Here is a 19,842-nt window from a genome sequence, read left to right as displayed (position 1 = left end):
CAGCCCAGAAGACAGTGCGAGTTTAAGACTGACAATAAACCTTCAAGTACAAAACTATAACCAGTTTCGTAACGAAAACGCGAGCACTGACAGAGCACTGAACTGTTATCAGCCTAGTTTTGATTGAGGAAAAATCTTGTATTATGTCAGTGCTACAGACGGTGTTATGAGAAGTGACTGTCGTCAACCATGTAGCGAATAGTGAACAGTTTTACTACAGTTAATGTACTTTGCGTGAGGAAGAACCAAAGTGTACGTCAGTCTTGAAGGTGAGATATCAATAATCTGACGACTTGCCGATTAAAAATATCAGTACTCGGTCGTCCATAATTTTCCGCTTCTAACTGTGTTTGGATCTCATCCCCACCACATCTCAGACCCGTGTCCTACCTATCAAGTTGTCACAAGTTTCACAGTGACATGGCAACGCATCAACGGCTCGCGGAGCAGGTTTCGAATCCGCGCCAGACGCCATGGACCTCGACTACCACTAGAGGTCTCTGCAGCCGTTGCGCCTTAAGCCGTGGCTGAGCGCGCTCTGGGCACGCTTATAATGTGAGGCCGCCACAGAGGAGCACGTGGTCCCAGCGGCCAATACCGACGTACCCTATCATGTATTTAAGCGCCTGCCTCTCCCTCAGCGAGGCAGTCTGTTATTCCATCGACATCTTTCCTACAGACAACTCGTTCACTTTGCTTGTTTCTGTGTATGAGTGGACGTTGTTGATTCGTGGGATTTTTCACTTGTGATTCCGTTGCTTTTTGCTTGCTGTTCTTCGTAGGGTCTTGCTCGGTCGTCAGTCGTTGTTCGTGTCCGTCCTTTCCTGTTGTCGGTTTTTTTTTTTTTTTTTTTTTTTTTCGCGTGTCGCTCCCATTCAGTCCCACAGCGCTTTCGTTCTAGGCAACCCCGTGACCGTTCCGGTCGTGATTACAACACAACAGAAATTGTAGAACATTTCCCTCTCGATGGCGCCAGAGATCATCAATTACAGGAAGACCAGACTTTTGCGTGAAGATTAACTGAAGTGAGACGAATTTGAAGGAGAGTGAAAATGAAAGAGAGTAATATAAACTCATTTGCTACGGCCTGCTAGCGCAGTCGCTGTTACTCACTCGTGTCCTATACCACTGTAGTGCCCTTAGTGGCATATTTATATATTATTTTAAAATTTTGACTGTGTCTGTTATGTGTTCAGGTGGAAAATGTTTTATCGTGGTTTTAATGTTTTGACTAGAGCTATGTCGCTCAAATTTCTTTTTAACCACATGTGAGTATTTTTATGCAATTTAATTTGTAGAAATGAAGTGTTTGTTCTAATGCCTACCGGTTATTAATGTGCCTTCCTTTGATATTCTTAGGTAACCTATTAGTTTCTTCTGAAGAAGGCGCCCCCAGTTGGCGTTGAAAAGTAGTTAAAGAATTTTAAATTCTATTTGCAACCGGTTTGCTTTAAATTTGTGACACTGTAATTAATTACGGATACTGGTCACAGCCATGTTAAAAACAATGTCAACATACTTCACGCAGAAATATCTTGATAGATATATGTGGTGCTTTATTTGAACAGTTTATGCCTGCCTCCACTGGACTGTGACCGAGATACTCGTCTACAGAGGAATGCACTTAAAATATAAATAGAGCCTTTTAACTATATATTACGTTTTCAGCATTCACAATCAAACTGATTCCGTAGTAGACTTACACTTCGCGTTTGCTCTTGGGAAACCACCTTGTACAAATAAGCAAATTAGCACTTGCACATCGGCGTGATTTATTTGAGGTACCGTTGCACAGCCAATCAGATATTCCGTTGTACAGATAACGTACAGCTTTCGTGGAGCAGTATTTTTGTGTGTTTTATGTTGCAGAATATGTTACGATTTCTCATATTTTTCAAGACAGAATCACTAACTGTTAAAGGCTTGTTTTAGCTTTTCATACGGGCTAAAGTAAAAATACATCATTTTGGGCTTCTAGATATCTCTTGGAATAATTTTCGAATATCGCTCGGTGAAGACAGGTACTTCCAGAAAATGTATACCAATTCTGACAACCACACTGATGTTGTATTTTGCACATACTGAAAATATTTCTATGCTCATATTAATTGCGCATCAGTGTTCACTTAATTTTGTACAAACACACGTTCAACATATGTCGTATGTCAGATCGCCAAAAAGCTCCGTGAATTTTGTTTGCATATTGTTACAAAAATGGTTCAAATGGCTCTGAGCACTATGGGACTTAACATCTATGGTCATCAGTCCCCTAGAACTTAGAAATACTTAAACCTAACCTAAGCACATCACACACATCCATGCCCGAGGCAGGATTCGAACCTGCGACGGTACTGGTCACGCGGTTCCAGACTGAAGCGCCTAGAACCGCACGGCCACACCAGCCGGCCATATAGTTACAGATAGGGTCATTTATTTAGACAGACGCATTATAGAGATGTAGGAACATAGCTTCTTCCGTTAAAAAATAGTCTGCCCGTAGCTGACATTTTCTTATCTCAACATCAAACAAATCCCGCATTGTCTTTTTCTAGAAGACATACACGTTAGAGTGTCACATGTTTCCACACCGTCATACGCAAACACAACATAACAGAAAAAGATGGTGATGCGACTGACCTCAAACTATCCCTGTAGAGAGGTTCAACAACAGAAATAGTACGGTGAAAGGCTGGAGAACTGCGCTGTGTTCTGCTGACCACCCTCAGGACGAGAAGGCGAGGCGTAAGGTATGAGTCCAAATAATGCCGGCGAAACAAGAGAGCACCCTCATCGACGCAAGTTATCGATGTGGAATTGGTAGCTACGTAGGGTGAAACGGCACAGATGTTCTATGCAGCAGCTCTGAAAAGAAATACAGACGGCCAGGCGTCCACGAAAACGTCCCATTAATGATTGTTCATCACTGCAGATGTGATGAAGTAGAACACCATGTCGATAGCTGTACACTGAAATCAACTTCGCAGCGGAGACTGTGTTGTTTACTTGCTTCTTTCCACATCAGTGACAGTGGACTACCTGTAGAAGTTACGTCTTCTCTTGAAAGCCATAGTTGGTATTTGGAAAGGAAATTATATTTTGCAAGATATGACCATGGGTGCTGTACCAAGAATTCTCACTTCGTGTTCTGTTTCGTTCATGGACAAGGCGTTTCTCTCTTGAGTCTTGATAGGAAATGTTAATTACGCTGCCCGACAACTATCTTGGACAACAACACTGGAAATGTATGTTCTAGACCACCACTCTAAACAGACCCTACTGTTTTGAAAGGATCACCAAGGTGATTTAAAAATTACATGAACAATGTTCACCAAACGCCACAAGGCCGCCAAGAAATTTAGGAGGGTATTTGTGTTCAGTCGAATGGTCCAATGGTATGGCAAACTTGAACTAATGCGATTAAATCCAAAGGACGTTGTGAATCGCAATGCAGGCAAATGAACTGTACTCGTATCTGAAAACACGAACGTTTAGTACGATATTTGTGTCCAGTCAAATGGTGGAATGGTATGGCAAACATGCGTGCTTGTGGAATATCGTCTCAGTTATGAGACTGGGTTTGTGTTTTCCTGGCCGGTCGGGGTGGCCGAGAGGTTCTAGGCGTTACAGTTTGGAACCGCGCGACCGCTACGCTCGCAGGTTCGATTCCTGCCTCGGGCATGGATGTGTGTGATGTCCTTAGGTTAGTTAGGTGTAAGTAGTTCTAAGTTCTAGTGGACTGATGACCTCAGAAGTTAAGGCCCATAGTGCTCAGAGCCATTTTTTTGTCGTTTCCTGTCAGAGAAGTAAATGAGGGACGTCATCGAGTAAATTAGAAGTGTTTTCTGGCGTTCCCCAAGGTAGTGTTATAGGCCCCTGGCTGTTCCTTATCTATAGAAACGATTTGGGAGACAATCTGAACGGTCGTCTTCGGTTGTTTGCAGATGATTATCGACTAATAAAGTCATCAGAAAATCAAAACAAAGTGCAAAACGATTTAGAAAAGATATCTGAGTGGTGCGGAAAGTGGCAGTTGACCCTAAATAACGAAAAGTGTGCGGTCATCGACATGAGCGCTAAAAGGAACTCGTTAAACTTCGGTTACACGATAAATCACTCTCATATAAAAGCCCTAAATTCAACTAAATACCTCGGTATTACAATTACGAAAAACTTAAACTGGAAGGAACACATAGAAAATGTTTTGTGCAAGGCTAACCAAAGACTGCGTTTTATTTGCAGGACGCTTAGAAAATGTAACAGACCTACTAAGGAGACTGCCTACACTACGCTTGGGTGTCTTTTAGAATACTGCTGCACGGTGTGGGATACTTCCCAGATAGGACTGACAGAGTACATCGAAAAAGTTCAAAGAAAGGCAGCACGTTTTGAATTATCGCGAAATATGGGAGGGAGTGTCACAGAAATGATACAGGATTTGGGCTGGACATCATTAAAAGAAAGATATTTTTCGTTGCGAAGGAATCTTCTCACGAAATTCCAATCACCAACTTTCTCCTCCGAATGCGAAAATATTTTTTTGACACCGACCTACATAGGGAGGAACGATCACCACGATAAAATAAGGGAAATCAGAGCTCGTACGGCAAGATATAGGTGTTGATTCTTTCCGTGCCCTACACGAGATTGGAATAATAGAGAATTGTGAAGGTGGTTCGATGAACCCTCTGCCAGGCACTTAAATGTGATTTGCTGAGTATCCATTTAGATGTAGATGTAAATGAACAATTGTGATTAAATCTTAAAGATGTTATAAATCACAGTGTAGGAAAATGAAATGTATTTGTATCTGTGTACACGAACAAACATAAGCTGTATAAGGGAATGATGACAGTGAGAATTTGTGCCGGACCGTGACTGGAACCCTGATTTCCCAGCCTACGCGAGCGGTCGACTAACCACTTAGGCAGTCCGTGTACGACTCACTGCCAGACGTAAACTTAAATATCTAGTCGTTCGTGCATCACAGCCTGTACTTGTCAACACATAATGTCGTTCCCGAACAGAGGAGGACATTCTAATTCAGATCCTTGGAAAAATTTGTCAGAAATTCTAAGAAGCTCTGGCCATACGTATGGAAAATGAGCGGGCCCTAACACTCCATTTACGCATACATGTCCGAGCGAACACTGCATTGTTCTCCTTACCAACAGAGGAACTGCAGTATCATAAATACGTTACTATCGTTGTGATAGTAAAGCCGAAGATTGGTTTCATGCTGTTCTCTTTCCCACACTATTCAGTGGAAACCCATTCATCACTGCATAACTATTGCAACCTAAAGCCATCGGAACCTGCTAACTATATTCCAGTCTTGGTATCCACCTACAGTATTTACCTCCACATTTCCCTCCCTTACCAAACTGATTATTCTACGATGACACAACGTCAACCATCCTTTCTTGAAATCAAGTTATGCCACTTTCATTCAGTACCTCCTAATTAGTTATTCAATCCACCCATCTAATCTTCAACTTTCTTGTGCAGCGCCACATCTCGAAAGCTTCTCTTCTTGTCTGAACTGTTGATCGTCCACATATTACTGCCATACAACTCTGCACTCCACAGAACTACATTCAGAAAATACTTCTTTAACTTTACGTTCTATGTCAACAAATTTTTCTTTCTCAAAAACATATTTCACACTGTTGCCAGAAAGCACTTTATACCCTCCCTAGTTCGGCCATCATCAGTTTTTTTGCAGTCCAAATAACATGTCGATTACTTTTATTATCTTAATTCCTAATCAAATTGTATAAGAATAAGCTGATGTAATTCGACTGCATTCAGTTAGATTCGTTTTACTTGCATTAATAAGCATATTACAAACTCTTTCCTAAACACTATCCGTTCCATTTAACTGCTCTTTAAGGTCCTTTGCCAACTCTGACAGAATTGCAACGCATTCGACAAACCGAAAAGCTTTTATTTCTTTCGTTTCCTAATTGCTCGTTCAATGTACAGGTCGAGGGCCACGGAGGATGGACTATAGACTTGTTTATGTCTTACTCAACAACAGCCCCAATTTCAGGCCTTTAGACTTTTATAGCTGCTATATGTTTTCTGAAAAAGTTGTAGATATACTTTCTCTCTCTTTATTTTATGCCTGTTACTCTCATAGCTTCAACTAGTGTACACCAGTCAATATTGTCGAAAGAGAACTACGTATGAAGCAGAATTTGTGAATACAGGCAAAGCCCCACCATCGTTTACTCGAACCATTCGGAGATTGTTGCGAAAACAGTGAGTACTACATTCAGCGCATTAAGAAAGATTACAGGCGGAAGGACAGAGAGAACCTACTAATAGCGCGTAAAGCCTACAATAACTCGCGCACTCAGATCCTGGCGAAAGATCTGTCAGATAATTATAAGGAGTTCTGCCCATGTATATGGGAAATGAGCGGGACATAACCATCCATTCAATTTCTCCAATCCCTCACGTGTCCCACTGGTGTTAAAAATGATGACAGCAGGCAGGAAGATGAAATATTGATTTCCGAATTTAAAAATGAATTTACGTAGAAGGATGCTACCTAACGACGGTTAGGCTGGCGCACTGACTCACACATGAGCAATTTTTATGTTATGAATCCCGATATTGGAAAACGATTATGACTGTTTAAAGCGAACAAGACAGCAGTCCATGCCGGACTTACTCTTAGCAAATATATTGAATACGCTGCCGATTTATCACCAATCCTAGTTCTCCTTTATCGAAAACTTCTTGCGGAGCGACTAGTCTCACGTGACTATAAACAAGTGTCGGCAAGTAGTGTCCACGGAAAGGATAAGAAATTGCATGCACCAGACAAGCAACCATTAATACTGACATCTGTCTTTTGTAAGATCCTACAGCATATTCTTAGATCAAGATTCAAATGGTTCAAATGTCTCTAAGCACTAGGGGATTTAACATCTGAGGTCGTCAGTCCCCTAGACTTATAACTACTTAAACCTAACCAACCTAAGGACATCACACACATCCATGCCCGAGCCGGGATTCGAAACTGCGACCGGAGCAGCAGCGCGGGTCCGGACTGAATCACCTAGGTACCGGCTGAGATCAGGAACTGTGATGTACCAGGAGGGAAACGCGGGTCTCACAGAGTATGAGCACGGAGTGAGGAAAACCACTCATACGAAATACAGCTTGCCCTACCTGTACACGACGTCCTGCAGACAACAGAATCTGGTGAAGAGGGATATTTCTTCCTCTTAGGTGCTCAAAAGGCGTTCAGCGCTGTACCAGAAGGTCGTCTTCTAAACAGTACAGATTGTTGTGCAAAACTCCACGACAAAAGTTACTTTCGCACGACGTGTCACTGCCTAGCATATGTTTCTCGATGAAACTTGCACCATACGTAGGAATAACGACTACAGTATATCACAGAAGGTAACCGAAAGGAATAGACAATGAGGCGAACAGAAATTACCCTTTCATTCAAAGACGATAATTACACTGAATTCAACGCGATTCATGGCGGTGCCCTGGACGTTTCAAAATGCAGTAAATTGTACTCAATAGGGTGTGCTACCACCAGGCATGTCTACGCATGCTCTGCAACGAGATCCCCAGCTGGCCACAATGTTTTCAAGGAGCTCTTGTGGTAGGCCGTTCCATTCACCCATCATCGTGATTCTCAACTCAAGGATGGTCGATGGGAATCCTGCCTCGGGCATGGATGTGTGTGATGTCCTTAGGTTAGTTAGTTTAAGTATTTCTACGTTTTAGGGGACTCATGACCTCAGATGATAAGTCTCATAGTGCTCAGAGCCATTTAGTTTGATGGTTGATGGTACACGTGGACACGCAGCAATACGTCTGCCCAATGCATCCCACACGTGGTCGATGGGTCTTAACTAGGGTCCATTCGTTACATATCTTCCTGTTCCAAGAGCTCCTCTGTCTGCGCTGTTCGATTCCGTAGAGCACAGTCACCCAGAAAAATGATTTCATGCCCTTATAGACCACTGAATGGACGCAGGTAGTAAGGAGTTCAGTGATCAACGAGACGTTATGCTACAAAATCAGAGGTGATAAAACGAATCCTTTCTTGCCTCTTGTGGAAGCGAAAGAACATGCATAAATAAATTACTTGGGGAATAGTTTTAACTACATGAATGCGAAGCGAGAGATACCGACCGATTCATAACACAGTCCTTTTGCACAATATTATTCACCTCATTGCTTTAGTCCCACTTGGCTTTTCGTGATAATGTTATCTCAATTTGACTGGAAAACCGTAAGGAGGATTCAATAGTTATCACATTAATTACGAAACAGCCTTTAAAAATCAAAGTGATATCAGGTGTTCCCCAGGGAAGCGTCCTGGGACCTCTGCTGTTCCTGATCTATATAAATGACCTGGATGACAATCTGAGCAGTTCTCTTAGGTTGTTCGCAGATGATGCTGTAATTTACCGTCTAGTAAGATCATCCGAAGACCAGTACCAGTTGCAAAGCGATTTAGAAAAGATCGCTGTATGGTGTGGCAGGTGGCAGTTGACGCTAAATAACGAAAAGTGTGAGGCGATCCACATGAGTTCCGAAAGAAATCCGTTGGAATTCGATTACTCGATAAATAGTACAATTCTCAAGGCTGTCAATTCAACTAAGTACCTGGGTGTTAATATTACGAACAACTTCAGTTGAAAAGATCACATAGATAATATTGTGGGGAAGGCCAGCCAAAGGTTGCGTTTCATTGGCAGGACAGTTAGAAGATGCAAGAAGTCCACTAAAGAGACAGCTTACACTACACTCATTCGTCCTCTGTTAGAATATTGCTGCACGGTGTGGGATCCTTACCAGGTGGGATTGACGGAGGACATCGAAAGGGTGCAAAAAAGGGCAGCTCGTTTTGTATTATCACGTAATAGGGAGAGAGTGTGGCAGATATGATACGCGAGTTGGGATGGAAGTCATTAAAGCAAAGACGTTTTTCGTCGCGGCGATATCTATTTACTAAATTTCAGTCACCAACTTTCTATTCCGAATGCGAAAATATTTTGTTGAGTTCAACCTACATAGGTAGGAATGATCATCAAAATAAAATAAGAGAAATCAGAGCTCCAACAGAAGGGTTTAGGTGTTCATTTTTCCCGCGTGCTGTTCGGGAGTTGAATGGTAGAGAGATAGTATGATTGTGGTTCGATGAACCCTCTGCCAAGCACTTAAATGTGAATTTCAGTGTAATCATGTAGATGTAGATGTAGATACTGTAGGCTTGCTCAAAAATAATCACTGATTCCTTGTGAATTTCGTTGTTGTTTCTTGTTATGATACGATTCAGGATTACCCCATCATCTGATGATGTGTTAAATAAACGAAATATCTTTTTAAAATGTTAATTTTTCTCTTTACTGTCATTTCATCCCACTCACCGCATATCGGTGTGGGGTGGGCTGTCAGTGGTAACAAGTCGTTGCTCTTCAACCATATGACAGAAAAATTTATGAAACGTAGCAAAAAAATTTGACATGGCGGTTGAAAAAGAATGTTTGACACAGTAAAAGGCAGATGTATAAATTAAAATATAATGAACTGATTTGTTGATTGATTATAGTACTGAAACAAATGAAATGGCAAATTAATGTTTCACCAAATGTTTATGCGGATGGACAGTTGCATAAGTTGAAAGATGAAAGCCGATGTGTTGACTGATTAAAATAGAAAGGAAATTTAAGGGGGAAACCACATTAGGAGTTTAAAAAAATCCGATCTTTTTAATTGCATAAATCGTTAGCTTCGCTATCCAAGAATACTCAGTCACAATTTCAAAGCGAAATTCGCATTCGTTTAGATTTTATGTGCACTGAACTGAGTGCACATCGGGTACAGGTTCGAGCGCAGATAGGTCACGTCCAGAAGAGAATGGTGCCTCAACTCCGAAACATTCGACAAAGTAAAAAGCTTGGTGGTAAAGGTAAACTCACAGAGTCATTAGTGAAAAAGCTCATCACTTATTATGGAGTAGCGATTCTAAGACATATAGATAGTATGCAAGATATGAAAAAAGCAATTATGGCGACACACTATCATATGAGTTTCACGGATGAAAATGCTCGACACGAGTATTGCCCAGAGGCAGAACACAGCGGTTGCGAGTGGCAGAAACGAACAACCCTTGGAATGGAACATGAACCGCACCCTACCCCATTGTACAACGACGTGCAGAAGCAAATTCTCCCAATATATGAAATTTGTCAAGGGATGAATTACTGGAGAGGTGATTAGGTGTCCACACACAAAATGCGATTAGCTCCTAAACATTTGCACTCCGGACTGAAAGTCGTTGAATTGGCATGATATTTAGCAGCGGCTTGTTTAATGGAGGAAGTTCATTCCTTCTGGTGGTCATGAACGAGGCAGGAATTGTAGTAGGCACGCAAAGCTTCGTTATGCCCAACAGATGGATAACCAGCGCGTGAGCCGGCAGTATTGATGTAGTATATAGGAATCGAAAGAAGGTCGGAAAGCTCGGCAAACACTGCTGCAAGCGCAAAACGAAGCCAACTGAGGAAGAAGAAGGATTACCATATGGTGCTGGAATCGCAGATTAGCTAGAAAGCATTTTATATTATTGTTAACTTCCTTGAATTTCTAGGTTCCGAGAATTTAATTTTGAAACGCGTTTATCTCGAAATGCCTTTTTTCACATTTGCTTGCAGTCTAACTCAAAAAGATGAGTACCGGTCATTATCAAAATTGATAGTATGATTCTTTATAAAATTACAAATTATATGAAACAACTTGTGAGAAGATTTCATGATTTTAAGGGCATTTTTCTTTGCATAATTAGACAAAAAATTCGTGAAAATGGAAGTAAATTGTTCCATCGCCTGCAAAAGGTCTAATTTTCATTATTTTCATCTGCAATAAGGTTCATATTCATCGAAAATAAGTTATTAATGTAAAATCAAAACCTTTCTTATTTCAGATGAAAATCGGAATGGCTACACTGCACGCAATTGGAGAACTGTACTCACGACCTTCAGTGGACATCATAGCGTAACTTTGTTATTTTTGGCTGAAATTAAAAAAACAAAAACTGTTCAAATATGAATGAAATGTCAAAATTTGATTGGATTTTAATTAATTCTTCCCACCCAAAGAAACGTCCCAAGGAATCAGCTGACAGTGGGTCCAAAACCGATTATGCTGAGACAGGGAACCAATGGTGAGAATTGCATATCAATTATGTTATGGACGTACTCGTAACCAGCGTACAACGCATCAACGACACCGTAGCTCACAATAACTGTTCAGAGCGACGATCGGTAGTCTCAGTGCATGTATCACAACGGCGCATCCAGTTCTGCCGCACTCTCGCAAAGAACACTAGAACAGGTATTGTGTGATAAACAGCATACACCCATGACCACGAGACACACACATTTTACACAGCTCGTAGCACTTGTGACCGCGAGCATCATACCGGCGAATTAACTTGTGCCGCACGCACGCCACTGTCCCTGGTCGGCCACACGGTCCAACACTATCTCTTCAAGGTCTGGTGCTCGGACGTGTCTTCGGCGGGAACCTTGGCCGGCTCTCTGGCGTGAACGGCCCTAGGGAACCTCAGTGATATCAACGCATATTCATCCCACAACACCGAAAAACAAGTAACAGAGGGACAAATAGACAAACTAGTACAACAAACACAAGAAGATGCAACACCTGTTAACAGTTCACTATGTCAAAACACACCATTAAAATTACATTCAGAATATGACTCTAGTATATGCAGACAGTATATAGAGCCCATACGTTTTCCATATGAGGGCAGCACACACACAGCACAGACAGACATGGGAAATAGCGACAAAGAAATGACTCAGTTGCCAAATAACCTCGTCATAGGCAAATTATATTCCAAAAACAGATATACTGGAAGTTCTATGCTAAATACAAACAATATACATAATAATAAGTTAAAAATGCCTCATCCATGCACAATTCACAGTGCACACAAACAATAAAGGAAGACAAATTTCAGGATGTTTCACTGGACACACAAAGAAACCTAGGTAACACAATAATAACGTAACTGATTAAGATAATTTTGAGAGTAACTCACGCGTAAGTTGGTTAGAAAACAGGGAAATTTTCCAGACTACTCTGCGTCCGGTGGTACACCTGTGAACCGTCAGGGGAAAAAAATACGTTTCGCTACAACAGAGCAGATCGACAGGATGACATGATACTTAGGACAGAGAACCTGCCAACCGATCATCGTGGGCTCCGCAGACTCTCAGGACAAGCATCCACCTAACGAGGTGAAGGTTTAAATATAGATAAAGTTTATAAGGACTTCGTTAGGGTGTGTGCCAGAGTTTATTATGACCTTCAAGAGACAAAACCTATGTGCTACGGCTTTACTGGATCCCACCTCCCCCCCTCCCCCCCTCCCCCCCTCGCCAAGCTGTGAAGATCTTACAGCTATGCGGCAATACTAGCACTTTGGTTGGTGTGGAAATGTGTATACTTCTGAACGAAGTAAAGGTGTTCCGTTCGTCTGGACGACGGAATGCGAACGCGCCTTTCGCCAGTTGAAATCGGCGTTGCTTTCCACTACTTGCCTTACGCCAGTCGATCCCCAGAAACCCCTTTTGTTGATGGTAGTTGCATCGGATTTCGGGATCGGTGCTGTGCTTGCGCACAAAAAAGGGTTCGCACGATCGCCCTATTGCCTTTGCGTCCAAATTGCTCTCGTCTGCACAAAGAAATTATTCACAGATCGAGAAAGAAGCTTTGGCTCTCGTATTTGGTGTTACTAAGTTTCATGATTTCTTGTATGGTCGTCACTTTACCATCATCACAGACCACAAACCTTTGACATCGCTTTTTCATCCGAACAAGCCTGTACCTCCACGTACAGCGCAGAAATTCATTCGCTGGTCAATTTTCCTCTCGCAGTACCGCTACGATATCTTGTATCGGTCCACTGCTAAGCACGGAAACGCCGATGCGTTGTCCGGTTTGCCTGTTGCTGAGGATAGAGCATTCGATTCCTCAGAACTTGCTTGCATGTTCATTGATTCGGAAACCGATGACGTGGTCGAATCGTTTCCGATTGATTTTCGTCGTGTAGCTGCAGCCAGAGCTGCAGACCCTGTCCTTGCTACCGTTCTGCGTTTTGTTGCTACGCAATGGCCCTTGTCAAAGTCACGGATCGAGGATCTGTTGGTTCGCCGATTTTTTGCACACAAGGAGAGACTTTTTGTACAACGTGGTGTTTTGCTGTTGCGTTCTGATAATGATCAGTCCAGGGTCGTGGTTCCACGTTCGTTACAGTCCTCTGTCTTACGGCTTCTCCACCAAGTACATTGGGGTATAGTGCGAACGAAACAACTTGCTCGTCAGCGCTGTACTTGGTTCGGAATCGATGCTGCGATTACGAAAATGTGCTCTTCTTGCATGGCGTGTGCCGAACAACAATCCGCACCACCGCGGAAATCCTTTGCATGGCCAAAAGCCACTTCCCCTTGGCAACGATTACACATTGATTTTGCTGGTCCATTCTGGAATGCTAGATGGTTGGTTCTGGTCGATTCATTCATTAATTTTCCTTTTGTGGTCAAGATGTCTTCCACGACGTCATCTGCCACCCTCCAAGCGTTATCCGCTATCTTTTGCATTGAAGGTCTTCCACAGACTATTGTTTCCGACAATGGCCCACAATTCGTGTCCGCAGAATTTCAGTCATTCTGCAAGGCCAATGGTATTCAACATCTGCCATCCGCGCCGTTTTCGCCTCACTCAAACGGTGCCGCTGAACGATTGGTCCGCACTTTCAAGTCACAGATGTTGAAGTTGAAAGAGTCGCATTTTCGGGAGGACGCGTTATTGCTCTTCTTGTCCTCGTATCGCTCTCAGCCCCGAGATGGTCGCTCGCCGGCTGAGTTGTTGCACGGTCTCCTCTTCGAACCTTGATGTCTTTGCTACATCCGCCGCATCAGGTTCCTGTGAAGCGGCAGCCATCTGGTTTTGTTCCAGGCGACGTTGTATACTATCGCAACTATCGCGGTTCACGGCGTTGGCTCGCAGGGCGCATTCTTCGCTGCCTCGGCCGCGCTATGTATCTGGTTTTGGGGGCCTCTGGTGAGGTGCGTCGGCATCTCAATCAGCTGCGCCTCTGTCGTCGCACGGGTTCTGCCGCTCCCCGTCTGCTTTCAGCGACGGTGCCGTCCGGTCAGCGCCCTGGGGACCCATCTACTGGCTCGCCTCCTCCCCAGGTGTTACCGACGCTGCCTTCCATTTTGCCCCATGGCGACGCGCCACCACCGCCGCCGCCGCCTGTTCTCCCACCGGCGACGCCCGCAGTGGACGCTTCGCTGCAACCGCCAAGCGCCTCCCTGGGTCACGCGCCGCCGATCGCTTCCCGTGACCAGCTGTCCTCAGACATGGAACTCTTGCCCGCTCCGGACCAGATGTCGTCTTCGCCCGTCGGGTGCCCCGACGCGATGGAGGTCGACCCTTCGGCCCCTCCTGTATCTCTAAGGGCGCATACACCGCATGTTGGCGTGCACCCTGGACTAGGTTTTCAGGCGTTTCCTAGCTCCCCTCGGACCGAATGGCCGGGTGCGGGTGGCACAGCCTCGCCTGATGTTAGGCTCCCCACCTCGTCGCATACGTCAACATGGGGTCCTCCCCACGGCGGGCGGAAGCCTTATAACACAACCGTACGCCGATTTGTGGGGGAGGAATGTGGTGTCACCGCCAGACACCACACTTGCTAGGTGGTAGCCTTTAAATCGGCCGCGGTCCGCTAGTATACGTCGGACCCGCGTGTCGCCACTGTCAGTGATTGCAGACCGAGCGCCACCACACAACAGTTCTAGAGAGACGTCCTGGCACTCGCCCAGTTGTACAGCCGACTTTGCCAGCGAAGCTACACTGACCAATACGCTCTCATTTGCCGAGACGATAGTTAGCTTAGCCTTCAGCTACGTCATTTGCTACGACCTAGCAAGGCGCCATTACCAGTTTATATTCAGTGTAATAATGTCTAAACAAGAGCGATCTTCTCCAATTGTGGATTAAAGTTAAGTATTCCAAGAACTACGTTCTTTTCTTTATAGGATAATTACTTTACCTTGTTCCAGACCTCACGCCAATCTGCGTGAGCTTAACGCGTGCCTTTCGGCTACCTCCGAGTGGATTGGCTGTCTTGCTACGCCACTACAAAAGTAATTAAAATGTAGCAAGAAACAACTGAAGAATTAGCTAACATCTTTATACTGGGTGTTCAAAACGAATTGTGGAATACTTCGAGAAGTGCTTCTACTCACCAAAAAAAGAAAAATAAGTACAAAAACATGGGTCCGGAAACGCATACTTTACGCGATAAATATCTGTTTATAGGGAGGGCTGTGCAACGCTTGGTTGCGGATATTACCATAGCCGTCCGATTGGTGCTCTATAAAATGTGTCGGCAAGGTATTATGATGTGTTACTCACAGTACTCTACCTACCATTAGGTGGTCCGCAGTCAATTGTGTGGTTCGAGTAGTTTTGTAGGCTATGTTGGTTTCCGTAGTGTTTGTGTGCCTTATTATACTGCAATGTGAACCTTGGGTACTTATCGCTGTGTGTTATCCTCTTTCAAACGCGGTTTCACTTACGTCATTACTGTTACTGCGCTGTTTATACGTACGAATGGTGTAGTATATTTACATTTTCTCCCTTCCACCCCTTGTTAGCAATGGAAGCCTGCTACTCGACAAGTGAAATGGCAAATATTATATTCTGCTATCGTTAGCAAATGCACGTAGCCCGCCAGCCCATAACCTCTACGCTGAAAAGTATCTACAGCGCAGAGTGTCCTTTGGTAAGCTGATCGACAGACTTTTCCTGCGTCTGAGGAACACAGGTACCCTGCACCACGGAGGACTGGCAGCGCTAGGCTCCACACAGTCCGCATGGCTGACATGGAGGAGCGTGTGCTACGTTTGGTGGAAGAAACCTCTTGAACCAGCGTTGGACGGTTAGCACCAGCAGGGGAAGACGTGTCTCACTCCCTTTTCTGCGGACTACTTCGTGAACAGTTGCTGTGATCGTATCATTTACAGCGCTTTCAGGCCCTAAGGCCAAAAGATCATCATCGCCGGTGCAGAAGGGCGCATTATGACAATGGCCGCCACGTTGAACACCTCCTGTAAACACGTATTTATCGCAGAAGGTACGCATTACCGGATTCACGTTTATTGGATTTATCTGAGAAAGCATAGATTTCCAGTCCAATGCTTACTGGACTTATATTTCTTGTTTCGATTAGTACTGCCATCTCTCAAAGTATTCGACACTTCTTTCTGAACACAGTTTATATTATTTGCGTAATTAAGACAAATTGGCAGTCTTTTCTGTGTATCTATGGCCTTTCTCCAATTCCTTTTGGTTTCCGAGATTTTCGGCCAAATAAGCTTGTGTAACTTTCTGAAAATAACTGAAGAAACGGTCATCATAAGACTACAATAATTACCAAAGAAGCTGAAATTCACCATAATGGGGTCGTTAAGATTTTATTTTCGGGGACGCTGTTTCTTCGCTTGCTCTAAACGAGTGCAAAAAAAAAAAAAAAAAAAAAAAAAAAAAACCTTGATCACTGCGTCCCACAAGCGCTCTGTTTGACCGCAAACCACTGTCACGGACAACAGCGCACTGTCTGCCTGACAGGTGTGCCGTAAGGGTGTAATACAGCAAACCGAGCATTAGAGACAGACACTGTATTGCGGCAGCGCAGCTCTCGGAGCGTAATTAACCCGTATTATACATCGACCAGCCAGAACATGATAATTGACCAGAACATGATCATTGACCCATGCAATAGCAGCGTCACCTGGCGAGGAATGGCCGATAGCCAGATACACGCATGGTCCATGTGACATCAGTGAGCATGCTGTCCGTGTAGAATGGGGAAGTCACGCGAGCTGTATGAGTTTGACCGAAGGCAGATTGCGATTTCCCAGAATCTTGGTACGGACATTTCGGACACCGCATCACATTTCGGGTATTGAGGAGTTGTAGGGTGAGTGTCTTCAGCAGGTGGTGAAATCAGGATCAGAAATCGTGGGGTTGAGGGGCCACCCCTCATTACAGATGACGGATGCCATAGCCTGGGCAGACATCGGCAACTAAGACTGAAATAGGCACCTAACCACCGGCGTTGAACGTTAGTACAGTGTCAGAGCGTAACATTGTCAGATGAACCCCGATACCTGCTTCATCATGGCAATGAGAGGACGCGAATCCGTCGTCTTCCACTAGAACACTTGCACTGTGGGTCAGAGACGTGTTGGCGACGGCTTCATTATGCTCTGGATAACATTCACGTGTTCATCGATGGGTCCAGTGGAGCTCGTGGAAGGCACCATGACGGGCTAGGAGTATCGTATATTGGCTGCATGTCATGTACACCCCTTCATTACGATCATTTTTCACGATGGCAGTGGCATTTTTCGACAAGATAACGCACCATGCCACAAGGCCAGGAGTGCGATAAAGTGGTTCGAGGAACACAGTGGCAAGTTCCAATTCACGTGAAGGCCCTAAACTTGCCAGATCTGAACCAGATCGAACATATCTTGGATGTGATGGGACATAGCGTCAGAGATTGAAAGTAGTTTCAGAGCTCATAGCCAATTTCTCTTTAAGTTATAGGAATTAGGTTACTTTTGTATGCAGGTGTGGTGTCAACCAGCTCCAGCGACTTACTAAGGCTCCATTGCTTATGTGCCACGACCAGTCGCCGCTGTTACCTGTAGCAAAGGTGGATACACCAGCTATTACGTAGATCATCATAATATTCTGGCTATCAATGCATTCATGCGGTATGGTAATGAGACCACTAAGCGACATCTAACAAATTTTACAAGTATTACCAAACCCTTTTGGAACTTTTCCACCTTGACACCTCTTACAAAATAGTAAAGGATAAAATTTTATACCTTGCTGCAATTTTCGCTGTCCGCGCAGAGAAACGTCGGCACCACGCCTGACGCATTTATTTATTACTTCTTTACTACTAACTCTACTGGCAAGAAATTTTGCAGTCAGTATCCAGATGAATGACTGAATTAACGTGAAAATTTATATCATTGTATGACACACAGTTGAGGAGATGTAATGGTATTAACAGTCATGTGAAAAACTGCAATGTCTTCAAGCATAAAGGATTTACACACTTAACGTCAAATATACGTATAACACTGTCACTGACTTCTAAAGAAATCATAAGTTCAGAGCACTTTCATATATACGAGCTGCACCTTCTACAGCATCAAAAAATGGTTCAAAGGGGTCTGAGCACTATGGGGCTTAACATCTGAGGTCATCAGTCCCCTAGAACTTAGAACTACTTAAACCTAACTAACCAAGGACAGAACACACATCCATGCCCGAGGCAGGATCCGAACCTGCGACCGTAGCGGTCGCGCGGTTCCAGACTGAAGCGCGTAGAACCGTTCGGCCACACCGGCCGGCTGTACAGCATCGCGAATGGTGTCAGTGGTATAGCCTAAACGGTCAGTCTCGTATTCTGTCAGATCGGCCGACGCGTCACCGCCTTGCCAGTGCTGTAAAACTCGAGCGGAACATATTTTGCTCTGAGTGACAAGATAAAAAGACTCCAACAGCATGGACATGAGTTAGTGAATTTCACATTTCTCTCATAACAAAAGCTGCTAGTGGCAGTCCCCAGCTCGTGGTCGTGCGGTAGCGTTCTCGCTTCCCACACCCGGGTTCCCGAGTTCGATTCCCGGCGAGGTCAGGGATTTTCTCTGCCTCGTGATGACTAGGTGTTGTGTGCTGTCCTTAGGTTAGTTAGGTTTAAGTAGTTCTTAGTTCTAGGGGACTAATGACCATAGATGTTAAGTCCCATAGTGCTCAGAGCCATTTGAACCATTTTTTGCTAATGGCAGCTCACTGCGTCTGGCAGCCAATCGCAAGAGCCCTACGCGTAAGAGCTCTAGCGTATGTTGTTAACGTTATCTGAACAGTATTCAGCAGTCAACTCACGATGTCGGTATAACGCAGTAGCGCATAAATGGTGCAATGTTTTCTGCCGCCTGACAGAATAATAAAAACCCCATCCGAAAAGTATCAGGAATGAAAATACAGGAAAAGAACGAAACAGGGGATTAATAATGCATAAGACTCCAAAAAATCGTTACAGCACAGTACATATGAGCAGAGACTCTAAACCCTTCTTGTAGCTGTCGGGTAAAGTGTCTTTGTTAATTGGTTACAAGACTAATCCCACGCGAAGTTGTAGCGGCGTCAGCTCTGGAAAATGTTCAAACCAATTAGATTCATCTGACAGGAAAGCAGAAAGAGTACTAGGCAGAACGTGTATTCGTGGTGGAGACCTAACAGTGGAGATGCTATCGATTTGTCTCCGTTTCCCCTCTGGTTGTCCGTACAAACTTTGAAACTATTGGGAAAAGTTTGTTGCGTCGGATGACGTTTCTCAAGAAGAGAAGGGAAAGCCGGTTGCGAATTTCTATTTGATAATACAGTTTCTAAGGCATTTCTCCGACATAGCACGTGCACGTCAATTTTATGAACGTAATCGTATCGAGCTTGTTTCATCACCTTATTCATAGAAATTAAGAAAACTCTAAGCAACTCGACCAATTTCAACCAAACTGGGTACACATGTCACTTACTGTCGGGGAAGGATCGATGTAGGATAAGAACTACTTGCCTATCAGAGCGGTGGAGATAGGAGTGAAAAAGCAATATAGCCCACGATGCGCAAATACCCAGATTTGGAAATCCAGTACAGACTTTACACATAATTTCAAACCAGTGCGAAAATTT

The sequence above is a fragment of the Schistocerca nitens genome, chromosome 6 (assembly GCF_023898315.1).
Source record: "Schistocerca nitens isolate TAMUIC-IGC-003100 chromosome 6, iqSchNite1.1, whole genome shotgun sequence".
Taxonomy (NCBI): domain Eukaryota; kingdom Metazoa; phylum Arthropoda; class Insecta; order Orthoptera; family Acrididae; genus Schistocerca; species Schistocerca nitens.
The sequence above is the reverse complement of the archived record's forward strand: the minus strand, read 5'-3'. Positions refer to the sequence as shown.